The sequence below is a fragment of the Alosa alosa genome, chromosome 22 (assembly GCF_017589495.1).
Source record: "Alosa alosa isolate M-15738 ecotype Scorff River chromosome 22, AALO_Geno_1.1, whole genome shotgun sequence".
NCBI classification, from domain to species: Eukaryota; Metazoa; Chordata; class Actinopteri; order Clupeiformes; family Clupeidae; genus Alosa; species Alosa alosa.
In genome coordinates, this window is record NC_063210.1 from 26,842,617 (window position 1) to 26,857,616 (window position 15,000).

General features: G+C 47.4%; 1 pseudogene; it reads right to left on the reverse strand.

Moving 5' to 3' along the window:
• Positions 1-11,332: 11,332 nt before the first annotated feature.
• LOC125287212 overlaps positions 11,333-15,000 on the reverse strand; it is a 128,849-nt pseudogene continuing 125,181 nt past the window's right edge.

The following is a 15,000-nucleotide window of genomic DNA, read 5'->3' on the forward strand; positions in this document are numbered from 1 at the left end:
CAAAGACAAGATAAGGACGCAAAGAGCATAGAGTGTGTGTGTGTGTGTGTGTGTTTGTATGTGTGTGTGTGTGTGTTTGTATGTGTGTGTGTGTGTGTGTGTGTTTTTGTATGTGTGTGTGTGTGTGTGTGTGTGTGTGTGTGTGTAGGTGCACTTGTGTGTGTGTGTGCCAAGATTATAATGCTGGATTCAGATTGCTTTTCCCAGTCTGGCGAGCTGATATTTCTCTCTTTAGATGAGACTATAAATCTCTGGACGAGGTGGCGAGCCTGTGGTGTGTGTGTGTGTGTGTGTGTGCGTGTGTGTGTGTGTGTGTGTGTGTGTGTGTGGCATGTGCATGTGCATGTGCGAGTATGTACTGTATGTGTGTGTGTGTGTGTGTGTGTGTGTGCACGTGTGCACGTCTGTGTGTGTGTGTGTGTGTGTGTGTGAGAGAGAGAGAGTGGTGAAGAGCACTGAGGGAAAAGTTTGTCTTGTAATGCGATCATACTTAAGGAGATGGATTTGTCATGTTTTCCCTGGCCTCTGTTTTTTCAGTGTGTGTGTGTGTGTGTGTGTGTGTGTGTGTGTGTGTGTGTGTGTGTGTGTGTTGGAGGAGGGGTAATGAGATGATGTTGAAGGAGAGGAATCTTAGGTCTTTTATCATTCTGTGTGTGCATATGTGCGGTGCGTGCTTGTGTGCATGCATGTGTGTGTGTGTGTGTGTTTGTGTGTGCGCGTCAGGGATGGAAATGAAATATTTTGTCCACCGGCCACTGTGGCTGGTAGATTCCAAAATCTACCATCCACTTAACATTTTTACCAGCCACTAGAGAAACGGTGTGAAAATGTGATATCATGATTGTAGTAACTTAAATGATCACGGTTATCGGCATTATTGCGATACGATTAAAATGTGCTGAGTTTGCCCTAAACCTACCAGCTGTCCTCCAAGCACAGTTGCAACAAACTGAAGGTCAATAGAACCACATTCATATGCTATGTCTTGTCATACAAGTGGTGTGGCTCCTTCAAGACTCCGTTTGTGTGAGTTCTGGAGCATCCTATAATCCAACTATCCAACTTGATCTAACTATACTGTACATCATCAAATGATTTAAATATTTAGGCTATATTTAACATTTAGCATTTATTTTTTATTTGGTTATGAAATCATTAACTGAAAATGTAAGCACAGCTCAGCTTTAAGAAACTTAAATATATGCCTGCTTGTGAAATTACGTTAAAAAACTCTGGTTTTAGTATTTACAGTTATCTAGGCAATATTTGTAACATTTATTTTGCATTTGGCCTTTTATGAAATCAGGTATTACAAAAACCCAAAGTTGGAGACCATGTAGACATTTGCTTTAATTTCAAAACTGGATTACTCTGGAACGGCTAATTGTACAGGGGACTGCTTTACACCTTTTGTGTTCGGTAAGTTCTGCTGTTTATTTTTGTAATTTCTTGAATGAAGAGTTTGTGAGATATTCCACCAGGAAGTATGCGTGTGGAGATGTGCGTCCGTCTGCATCATACTGTAGTTCTAAATAGCAGCGTGTCATAGTGTTCCGTGAAGGTGTCATGGGCCAGAGTAAAATAGCTATACGGGCCACTTCAAAAGAGAACTTTTCGCCTGTGAAGATACAACGCAGATCCACAGATCTCACTAGATTTACAGTATGTTTATGCAGTCATCCTGAAATAGGCTAGCAGTGGCACAAGAAAGCATAGCGACAGTTTCTTAATGGTAGTGGCAAAAACCTCCTCATGTCCTGTGTGTGTGTGTGTGTGTGTGTGTGTGTGTGCGTGCGTGTGTGTGCGTGCATGTGTGTGTGTGTGTGTGTGTGTGCATGTGTGTGTGCGTGTGTCCGCCTCATGTCCTGTGTGTGTGCGCGCGTGTCTGTGTGTGAGCGTGTGTGTCTGTCCACCTCATGTCCTGTGTGTGTGTGTGTGTGCGCACCTGTGTGTGTGTGCGTGCGTGCGTGTGTGTGTGTGCGTGTGTGTGTCCGCCTCATGTCCTTTGTTAGAGTAATGACTTGTCTTCAATCAGCTGGTTAGCTGTGTGCTGAAGGAGAAACAGGTAACCTTCCCAGCCCTGAATATAATCTACATGTGTGTGTGTGTGCATCTGTGTGTGCGTGTGTGTGTTGGACAGGACGTAGAATAGATTTATTATGGTAGGAGTGTAATCGCAGGGCCATGTCCATGGATTAGAACATGTGTGTGTTAAATCGTAGATGTCTTGTAGATATCACCACAGGTGGAGATGACACACACACACACACACTCCCCTAAACCCTCCTCACACACACACTCCTATATATCCTATTACAGTGATCTTCACACACACACACACACACACACACACAAACACACACACTCCCATACACCCTCCACACACACGCACTCCTATCTATCCTATTACAGTGATCTTCACCCGGGGGTCCGCTGAGGTAAAATCATTGCGAGGTATGTACAAACAGGCCGCATCGAGGTCAACGGCCAGACTGCCTCTCGCGGGAGCTGAAAATGGCCCACTGCGCTTTTCCGTGTCATGCATATGCATTCATGGGAGGATCCAGGCGAAGGTGGGAGTTTAGCGTAAAAGAGATGGGGGGAAGCATAAAGAGTGCCTAATTATGTATTTTGGCGGTATGTACAAAGACTGCTTGAAAGCGCCGCCTATTCTGAAAACTTCCTCGCGCCACTTCCGTGAAATTTAAACGGAGGTAAATGCTAGTTTGACGAGCCAGACCCACATTAAAATGTAGGGTCTGGGCACTCACCTGTTGGCAGTGCTCAGTCCGAGGGGGGATAATCGGGTTGTCTTTTCAAATTCCCTCTGCACTCAATAGGACAGCTATGAGTCCCATGCATTTTCCCACCAGCGGACTGGTTGGCTAGTTCAAACTTTTTGCCAACTTAAAATAAGCTTTAACTTCGCGGTCACACTGTTCACCAACAGCAACATCCATCTTCTTTGTTTTCAAATGGCAGGGAATTCGCCAAACCGCTGCAACTCTGTCATCAATCATTGCGTTTGATTATGTTTGATGCTTATTATGTTGATTACAGACTGTGAGAAATTAGTATGGTGAATACTAATCAGCTAACATCAGAAATACGTACACAGCTTAATTACATGTTAACGTTAGCAGCTACATTAGCGATTACTGTAAACGGTAGGCTATTAGTCGCTGATTGGGGGTGAAGATTAGCAAAACAGCTCCCTGTGAATAGTCGATGCATGTTTAGCCGGTTTTATTAGTTTTTGCTGTTTTCAAAAATCTCAATCTGAATGTATGCCATCTCAACATGGAGTAACCATTGACTGTACATGGGGATTACATAGTCAGTACAGTTTATGATGTGATAAAGCAACGTAAGTTAACGTTATATGAAGCAAGGACCTCATCAACCTGTCATATTAATGTAACTACTAGCCAGTTTGCCAACGTCGCATTTTTTCTAACGTTAACGACAAAGACACCTCCGTTAGAGCTACTTCTGTGACGGTAGGTCGGTAGTTGTACATACATGGGGATGGGCGGAGTTACGCATTGTACTGCAACCAGCCACCAGGGGGCTCTGGACTAGCGCTCGCATCCCTTGTAAAAGACGGAACACTGTCCAGTTCTATATATACAGTCTATGATCATAACGCTACATACTATATCATAACGCTACGCACTATATCATAACGCTACGTCCGCAAATGTACGTACATCTGGCTCATACTCCTCTACACCCTCCACACACACACATACTGTACACACACTATTACCCCCCCCACACACACACACTCCCCTACACCCTACACACACACACACACACACACACACACACATACTCCCCTACACTCACACACACTCCTATATATCCTATTACAGTGATCTTCACACACACACACACACACACACACACAAACACACACACTCCCATACACCCCTCCACACACCACACTCCCTATCTATCCTATTACAGTGATCTTCACCCGGGGGTCCGCTGAGGTAAAATCATTGCGAGGTATGTACAAACAGGCCGCATCGAGGTCATCGGCCAGACTGCCTCTCAGCGGGGGGAGCTGAAAATGGCACTCGGCTTTTCCGTGTCATGCATATGCATTCTTAGAGGGAGGCGAGAGAGGTGGGAGTTTAAGCGTAAAGAGATGGGAGGGAAGCATAAAGGGGTGCCTACAATTATGTATTTTGCGGTATGTACAAAGGGCTTTGCTTGTGAAAGCGCACGTCTATTCTGCGCCTAAAAACTTCCGCCACTTCCGCAGTTAAATGCAGGTAAATGCTAGCCTGACGAGCCAGACCCACATTAAAATGTAGGGTCTGGGCACTCACTGTTGGCACTCCAGTCGAGGGCGGGATAATGGGTTGTCTTTCAAATTCCCTCTGCACTCAATAGGACATGGCTGCTGAGTCCCATGCATTTCCCACCAGCAGACTGGTTAGCTGGATTCAAACTTTGCCAACTTAAAAAATAAAACAACTTCGTGTCCTGTTCACCAACAGCAACATCCATCTTCTTTGTTTTCAAATAGCAGGGAATTCAAGCCAAACCGCTGCAACTCTGTCATCAATCATTATGTTTGATTATGTTTGATGCTTATTATGTTGATTACAGACTGTGAGAAATTAGTATATGGTGAATACTAATCGGCTAACATCAGAAATCGTTGCAGCCAGTTGCATGTTAGCGTTAGCACATTAGCGTTACTGTAAGCGGTGGAGCTAAGTTAGTCGTTGAGGTGAAGATTAGCAGAAACAGCTCAGTAATAATTCGATGCATGTTTAGTGGGTTTTATTAGTTTTTGCTGTTTTCAAAAATCTCAAATCTGAATGTATGCCATCTCAACATGGTAACCATTGACTGTACATGGGGATTACATAGTCGAGGTACAGTTTATGATGTGATAAAGCAAGCGTAAGTTAGCGTTATATGAAACAGGACCTCATCAACCTGTCATATTAATGTAACTACTAGCCAGTTTGCTTAGCGTCGCATTTTTTTCCGTTAACGACAAAGACACCTCCGTTAGAGCTACTTCTGTGGCGGTAGGTATTCAGTTGTACATACATGGGGATGGGCGGAGTTACGCATTGTACTGCAACCAGCCACCAGAAGGGGCTCTGGACTTCGCATCCCTTGTAAAAGGCGGAACACTGTCAGTTCTATATATACAGTCTATGATCATAGCATACATATACTATATCATGCCTTCACTCGCACTATATCATGCCTTCACGTCCGCCAAATGCATTACATCTGGCTCATACTCCTCTACACCCTCCACACACACACATACTGTACACACACTATTACCCCCCCCACACACACACACTCCCCTACACCCCTACACACACACACACACACACACACACACATACTCCCCTACACTCACACACACTCCTATATATCCTATTATAACCCAAAGGCCTCTATCAGGGAAAATTGTGAGATTTAAAGTAGAGGACATTCACGAGAGAGAGAGAGGGATAGAGAAAGAGATCAAGGTACACACACACACACACACACATACACACACAAGATAGACATACCTGTTTTAAATTCTGTCCCCTTCTAGCGAGCATATTGTAGGATTGGTGTGTGTGTGCGTGCGTGTGTGTGTGTGTGTGTGTGTGTGCGAGGAGCAGCTTTTTGATTAAACATCGCTCAGTGCTCCATTCTCCCGTCGCTGACTTTGTTCTCTGATAGAAGCACATGAATAATGCACATACTTACACACACACACACCCACACACACACACACATTTTCCTCATCTGACTCTGCAGCCGCATACACACACATAGCCAATTTTTCGTTCCCCTGTAACACACGCACACACACACATACCGCTGACAACAACACAGGTCTGAATGGACATTCAAAGGAGAAGTGTGCAGGCCCTTCGCTAGAAGGCAAGCAAACCAGGCAATTGCTTGGGGCCCGAGCTGGCCAGGGGCCCCAAGACAAGTCATAATGAAGCGGAGTTATGCGTCCGGAAGCCAGAAAAGAAAGAAGAGAAAGGAAGAGGAGGACAAGAAAAACAAGATAGTGGTAAGTGATAAATTACACTGGATAAAATAGCTCTACTTGTCTTGTACAAATGGTGTACTGTAGCAAACATTTTTTATGTTAACTACCTGCCTGACAGCCCATGCTGCTTGTAAACAAACTAGAACAGTTAGCGACCTTTTTTTTTTCTCGAAGGCAGATGAATATGTTTACATACTGTAATATGTTTATTAGCGGGATAAGGAAGAGCGAGATCTGTTCCAGAATCACTGTTTATCGATTTAGTGACATAACATTGCTATAGCTTTGTAATAGGGTTTGATGAAAGTGGCATATAGCTTCTCTGCTATACTAAACTATTCCGAACCGTGATAATCTATTTATGAAACCACACGATAAATTCCGTGCATCAAAGCAGACTGGAACTTTCATGTCTAGCAGTATTCATGCCGCCAGCTGTTTACTGTCTTTAAAGCACCAGGTGCGCCTGTCTAATTCTCAAACAACCAGAATGCTTAAATGCTATATTAAGATACAAGTAGGCCTAGGTCAATGTATAACATTAGCTTGTGATGTTTTACAGTAAGCATTGGTAGTTGTGAAAGCAGCTGCATCCCCTTCTAAATATCAAAATATGGAAATGCTAACATATCTTTTTCTTTCTCCCTCAAGGTGCTTTGTTTACATTTCAGCCCTCAGGCTCTTCTAAGGATACCTCCACTGATGAAGGTAGAGTTTTCTTTCAATAATGTCCAATGGCTTAAACATTTTTCCTTTTATTGTTTGTTTTAGGCCTACCTTTATATTTTAGCCTACATTATCCAACTCACGCATTGTCATCTGATCTTGGGCACTGCCAGTCAAAAAAACAAACAAGTCACGAGCTCTGCACCTCTTCGCATAACTCATGCAACACTAAATATGAAGATACCCCTGCTTTCAGAAGATAACTTTACGTCCCTTGATTGTGTAGGCTATATATGATATCATAGGCTACATTGTATAGCTTACATTCAAATATTACCTTTTCTGTTATGGAGCTGGGAATAGGCCTATGAAGCAGAATTAGGATGTAGTGGAGGTTAAGCCTTGAGTAAATCAGTTTATCCACCTCTGAAATTTCAGAAATAGAGTTTAGGCCTACCCACCTCTTATTCGGGACTTTATCCACCCTCAAAAGAGTTTGTTCACTTTTTAACATTCAAAACTGTATTATCAATACTATCCTATATTCCCAATATTGTACAATAACCTCCACCATTATCAAACATGTTCTGAATGCCTTTTAAAATCCGATACATGGCGCAGTCCACCCTCACGAGATTGCAGAATTCATAGATCACCCACCTCTTATTTTACCACTACCTCCCTGGCACAAATGTACTTTTCCTCCTAAACGAGGGCAATTGGACATTTTATGGTCAATTTATATTGGTGAGAACACTATAATAGATCACCTGTAAGACTGTTTCAATCATTCTATCGTAGGTCTTGGTGTTTTTTTTAGATATTATGAAATAAGTAAGCTAGGCCTACGTTTTTTTTCACTTCCTTAAGTGGGCTATAGTTCTCATTAACAGTTTTATGCCAAACCATGAAACATTAAGCTGCATCCAAAAACGTCTTTAAAAATCTCTCTGATATTGATCATGCATATGGCAAAGAAAGACATGAGATCGTTGGTCTTGGAATTTTTGATAGCACTTAGTCCTCAGATTACTTAGAGTACCCGGCATTACCACAAGGGAAATGGTAAAGCGTCAAGTTTGAACCTCACGTGGAGATAAGCACTTTTCCACGTCAAAGACGTTTTTTATGAAGCTGAGCGTTGGCATGGATTTGAGCGCACACACGGTCTAAGATTAAATCTGTGCGTAAGAACGCTTTATAAATGAGGCCCCTGCACACCTGAGGGCTAGTGTTCGCTCCATTCATTATTTAGTCTTTATTCGTTTTGTATTTGGGATTTGTGCAGATGTTTTGTATTTGGGATTCGTTTAGGATTTGGGATGTGCGCAGATGTTTTGCTCTGGGTGCAGATGTTTTGCTCTGGGTGTATATTTGCATGTTGGAAGATTTAAAAAAATAAAACCAACTTGTTTATTGGTAAGCCTCCACCTTCTCTCTTTAATATGATGCACTCTTCTAGATTGTAACTGTGTGTGTGTGTGCATGTGTGTGTTTGTGTGTGTGCATCCGGTGTGCGTGTAGTAAATCTGCCCCATGGTGGGGTAAAAGCTGAATGTATTTATGGGGAAATTTTGCAACAGAGAGTGGAGAGAGGGAGAGAGAGAGGGAGAGAGAAAGAGAGGGGGGGAGAGAGAGGAGAGAGGGAGGGAGAAAGAGAGGGGGGGAGAGAGGAGAGAGGGAGGGAGAGAGGGAGAGAGAGAGGAGAGAGGGAGAGAGAGGAGGGAGAAAGAGAGGGGGGGAGAGAGGAGAGAGGGAGGGAGAGAGTTAGGGAAAGTGTGAGACTAGTGTTCTCCATGCTGGAGATAACGCTGATAGGAGTGACTAATTAGTGTGTGTGTGTGTGTGATGGGACAGAGTGTGTCATGTTCTTCAGCCATGAGGCTTTTCCCACACTTTAACACTCTCTCTTTCTCACACACACACTGATACACACACACTCAGAATGAGATGAGAGGTGGTTTAGCCGCCAAAGCCTGTCTTTCTGTCTTTCTCACACTCTCTGTGTGTGTGTGTGTGTGTGTGTGTGAGTATGTGTGTGTGTGTTTCTCACACTCTCTGACTCAGACAGAATCATCTGGGTCTTGGCCCCATTAAGAGCTACATCTGATAGGTTCCCTCTTTGAGATACATACACACACACACACAGTCTCTTTCCCCCTCTCTCTCTCACACACACACACAGTCGCACACAGCCTCTCTCTCACACACACACACACAGTTTCTTTTTCTGTCTTACACACACACACACACAGTCTCTTTCCCCCTCTCTCTCTCTCTCTCTCACACACACACACACAGTCGCACACAGCCTCTCTCTCACACACACACAGTTTCTTTCCGTCTCACACACACACACACACACACTGTCACTCACTCACCTCCAAACATACTGCATATGACCACAGGAAGACAGTAAGCTGAGACTCATGTAAAGTGTGTGTGTGTGTGTGACTCATGTAAAGTGTGTGTGTGTGGCTTATGTAAAGTGTGTGTGTGTGAGACTCATGTAAAGTGTGTGTTTGAGACTCATGTAAAGTGTGTGTGTCAGACTCATGTAAAGTGTGTGTGTGACTCATGTAAAGTGTGTGTGTGTGACTTATGTAAAGTGTGTGTGTGTGAGACTCATGTAAAGTGTGTGTTTGAGACTCATGTAAAGTGTGTGTGTGACTCATGTAAAGTGTGTGTGTGTGTGAGACTCATGTAAAGTGTGTGTGTGTGTGAGACTCATGTAAAGTGTGTGTGAGACTCATGTAAAGTGTGTGTTTGAAGTGTGTGTGTGAGACTCATGTAAAGTGTGTGTTTGAGACTCATGTAAAGTGTGTGTGTCAGACTCATGTAAAGTGTGTGTGAGACTCATGTAAAGTGTGTGTGTGAGACTCATGTAAAGTGTGTGTGTGAGATTCATGTAAAGTGTGTGTGTGTTAGACTCATATAAAGTGTGTGGGTGTGTGTGACTCATGTAAAGTGTGTATGTGTGTGTGTGTTGAGACATAAGAAGTGACTCTTGAGGGCCGGTGTCAAAGCCCTGGTCTTTATTTAAACTGTGTGTGTGTATGTGTGTGTTGAAACATATAAAGTGACTCTTGAGTGGTCTTTATTTAAACTGTGTGTGTGTGTGTGTGTGTGTTTGTTGAAACATATGAAGTGACTCTTAAAGGGCCGGTGTCAAAGCTGTGGTCTTTATTTAAACTGACAAAAAGCTGTAGGTACAGATGGCACATCACCTCTCAGTTGGAAGCCCACGATAAGCTGGTGACACACACACACACACACACACACACACACACCTGTGTTTTGGAGATGAGTCTGGAAGACATGTTCACCTGCGGCCCATAAGAAACATTCCGCTGGCGATGATACGCGTGTGTGTGTGTGTGTGTGTGTGTGTGTTTTTGTGTCTATGTGTGTGTGTGTGTGTGTGAGGAGGCTGATAAGTGTAAAATCAAACATTAAAATAATCAGTGTGTGTGCTTGTGTGTGAAGGGGCTGATAAGTGTAAAATCAATCATTACAATAATCAGTGTGTGTGTGTGTGTGTGTGTGTGTGTGTGTGTGTGTGTGTGTGTGTGTGTGTGTGTGAAGGGGCTGATAATTGTAAAATCAAACATTAAAATAATCAGTGTATGTGTGTGTGTGTGTGTGTGAAGGGGCATTAAAATAATCAGTGTATGTGTGTGTGTGTGTGTGTGAAGGGGCATTAAAATAGTCAGTGTGTGTGTGTGTGTGTGTGTGTGTGTGTGAAGGGGCATTAAAATAGTCAGTCTGTGTGTGTGTGTGTGTGTGTGTGTGTGTGTGTGTGTGTGTGTGTGTGTGTGAAGGGGCATTAAAATAGTCAGTGTGTGTGTGTGTGTGTGTGTGAAGGGGCATTAAAATAGTCAGTCTGTGTGTGTGTGTGTGTGAAGGGGCATTAAAATAGTCAGTGTGTGTCCTCTGCTTTGCAACACTCAGTCCCATCCTTCTCCAGAGGATGACCAGCTGACCAGCACGACACTCCGCTACAATTACACGTTTAAAACCTCCTTTACATGACAATCAGTAGGTTAAATTTAGTTCTATAATAATAAGAATAACAATAATAATAATAATATGATAATAGCGTCATAAGAACTATTGGGTATTTTTGCGTAGTAAGAGTATTTCTTTTGAAGATTAGATGGAGCAGTCTCAGCTGATATGTGCTCTTCCTCACACACACACACGCTGTGGCGGCAATTATTGCACTGAGGTTACACTCCTCCTCCTCCTCCTCCTCCTCCTCTCCTGGTCAGGAGTCGGTAGAGTCCCATAGCTGAGTCCAGCTGTTTGATTGGCAGGTCCAGACATCTCCCCTGTCCTGTTCAGACGTATGGTCTGCCCGCTGTCTTAAGTGTTTTATTTACTAAAGGTAGAAATCCAACAAACACAAATCAGTCACTTCTGCCACCAATGTGTTTCAGTAAGATCTCTCTCTCTCCCTCTCTCCATCCCCCCATCTCTCTCTCTCTCCATCTCTCCATCCCCCCATCTCTCTCTTTCTCCCTCCCCCCATCTATCTCTCTCTCCCTCTCTCTCCATCTCTCCATCCCCCCATCTCTCTCTCCCTCTCTCTCCCTCTCTCCCTCTCCCATCTCCCTCCCTCCCTCCCTCTCTCTCCCTCCCCCATCTCCCTCTCTCTCTGTAAGAAGTGTTGAGAAGTCCAGTCTCTTGGTCTCTATGTCCGTCTCGGTCCGGTCTCACACCTCGGACTCCAGGCTGGAGCACCGCCCCCAAGGCTTTGGCACGAAGGGGCTGTTCAGTCTCCTAGCAACCAGCACCTGCCTCTCCTCCGGGCTGTCGGGCAACCCCTCAAGATCCTCCCCGCCAACTCCCCGGGCGACGTTCCTGCTCCCCCGGGCCCCTCCGGGCTGACCCGGCGCACAGATTGTTCTGGAAGACCAGCTGGCGGTTGGCCAGGTGGGGGACGAGCGTGGGGTCCTCGTGGCAGTGCGTGTGTGTGTGTGTGTGTGTGGCAGGGGTAGAGCTGGCAGGGCCTCGCGGCGGCGCTGGCTGGGTAGAGAGGCGAGTGTGTGTGTGTGTGTGTGTGCGGCAGGTAGATGGGCATGTCGTAGGCGTTCAGGTAGGTGGAGTAGTGTCTGTGCACCACGGTGGACGATGACCGGCGCAGCGCGGTCGCCGTGGAGACGGACGCGGGCCCGACGCCAGGGTTCTGCAGCAGGGCCTCGCGGTACGAGGGCAGACGCGTGGACTGCGAGTACTTGAGCTTGGCCGGCCGGTACGGGAAGGACGCCATGTGCGCAGGGTCCAGGTACGCCGCCCGCTCCACGGACACCGGGTAGCACAGCGCGTTCCCCGTGCTGCCGTAGAGACGCGTGGGCTTGGGGCCGGAGCCGGACGACATCACCACGCGGGGGAAGAGGTCAGGGACGTCCCGGGCGGCTGGACCAGAGTGACCGTGGGCGTGGGCGTGAGCGTGGGCGGACGGGCTTTTCTCGTCCACCTGTCGGATGCGGTCGTTGCCCCAGGTGGCGCGGAGGAAGGACGCTCGGCGGTTCACGCGCTCCTTGCCCAGCAGAGGGACGCCGCCCAGTTGCTGCCGCCAGATCGCCGGGCCTGACGCCTCGCGCAGACAACGCACGCCCGCAACTGGACGGGCCAGGCCGCCGGGGGCTGTAGTGGACGCCGCCACAGGGGGTGCTGTAGCCGCCGGGGTCCAGCAGCTGATTGGCCCGCAGCTCCGCCAGGCAGGAGGTGGGCTCGTCGTAGTCGTCGCGGCAACGGCGACGGGCGCCGTCGGGGGAGGAGCCTCCCAGCACGTAGCTGTGCGAAGCTTTGCGGCCCAGCGACACGGGGCGGCTGAGGTCAGCCGCAGCTGAGACGCACTGCCGCCCCTGCTGGCCTCAGCCTGCACCTGGGCCCCGGGCCTGCTGCTGCTGGATCGAGGTCCGGGCGAGACGCTTCTCAAGGTAGCGCAGGAAGGGGAAGGTGGACGAGGCGTGTCGGGGGGGCAGCGGGGGCGTGCCCACGTAGAAGCGGGCGGGGCCAGAGGCGTGGGAGGCGTGGCCGTGGGCGTGAGCGGCCGCCGAGGTTGGCGAGGGAGGGTCCTGCATGGCCAGGTGCGGACTGCTCAGGCTGGAGATGGGCAGCGTGCGCTCAAACCAGTGACCGGAGCCGCGCGCCGGGAGCGTGTAGCGGAGCGGCGTGGGCCGAGGAGCCCCGCCCACCACGCTGCCGACCCCCCCCCCACGGGCCCCTGTGTCCAGCAGGGGCTGGCCGGAGGCGTCGCCGTAGTGCTGTGGGAAGGTGGCCGTGGTGAGCGCCCTCTGCTGGTAGCCCAGGGGATGCTCGCTGATGCTGGACACGTAGGGTAGCCGGCCGTGGACCAGGTCGCGCTGGGGCAGACAGGGCCCCCCGACCCCCCCGACCCCATCGCCACGCCGACCCCAGCTCTCGATGGTCTTGGTGGCGGTGTCGATGGAGGTGTCCACGCGGGCGGTGGACACAATGTCCTTGGCGGTGCGCAGCATCTTCAGCATGTTGGCCTGCGCGTAGTTGGTCGTCACGTCAGGGCTCTGCAGGCTTCCGGAATGATCCGTGTCCTCCACCCCGTTAAAGCAGCTGTAGATGCCCTGAGAGGACACACACACACACAGGGTTAGACCTGCACACACCTGGATCAAACTCTTACATGGCATTCAATAACACACCACTCACACACACACACACACACACACACACACACACACACACACACACACACACACACACACACACACACACACACACACACATGGTTAGACCTACACACCCCTGGATCAACCTCTTACATGGCATCAATAACAACACACACACACATGGTTAGACCACATCCCCTGATCAACCTCTTACATGGCATTCAATAACACACACCACACACACAGGGTTAGGACCTACACACACCTGGATCAACCTCTTACATGGCATTCAATAACACACCACTCCTTGCAGACACACACACACACACACACACACACGGACACGCACACACACAGGGTTAGACCTACACACACACACACACACAGGGTTGGACCTACACACACCTTTATCAGTCAGTCCACAGCAGATCAGCCTTGTCCACCTCTAATGTGTCATGGCACTGATGGCTAATCCATCAATCATCAGAGTCATTAATGGACTTATGGATCAACCTCTTACATGGCATTCAATAACACACCACTCACACACATACACGCACACACACACACACACACACACACATGGTTAGACCTACACACCCCTGGGGCATTCAATAACACACCACACACACAGGACCTACACATCCCTGGATCAACCTCTTACATGGCATTCAATAACACACCACACACACAGGGTTAGACCTACACACACCTGGATCAACCTCTTACATGGCATTCAATAACACACCACTCACGCGCACACACACATACACACACACACACAGGGTTAGACCTACACACACACACACACACACAGGGTTAGACCTACACACACCTTTATCAGTCCACAGCAGATCAGCCTTGTCCACCTCTAATGTGTCATGGCACTGATGGCTAATCCATCAATCATCAGAGTCATTAATGGACTTATGGATCAACCTCTTACATGGCATTCAATAACACACCACTCACACACACACACACACACACACACACACACACACATGGTTAGACCTACACACCCCTGGATCAACCTCTTACATGGCATTCAATAACACACCACACACACATGGTTAGACCTACACATCCCTGGATCAACCTCTTACATGGCATTCAATAACACACCACACACACAGGGTTAGACCTACACACACCTGGATCAACCTCTTACATGGCATTCAATAACACACCACTCACGCGCACACACACATACACACACACACACAGGGTTAGACCACACACACACACACACACACACAGGGTTAGACCTACACACACCTTTATCAGTCCACAGCAGATCAGCCTTGTCCACCTCTAATGTGTCATGGCACTGATGGCTAATCCATCAATCATCAGAGTCATTAATGGACTTATGGATCAACCTCTTACATGGCATTCAATAACACACCACTCACACACATACACACACACACACACACACACACACACACACACACACACACACACATGGTTAGACCTACACACCCCTGGATCAACCTCTTACATGGCATTCAATAACACACCACACACACATGGTTAGACCTACACATCCCTAAATCAACCTCTTACATGGCATTCAATAACACACCACACACACAGGGTTAGACCTACACACACCTGGATCAACCTCTTACATGGCATTCAATA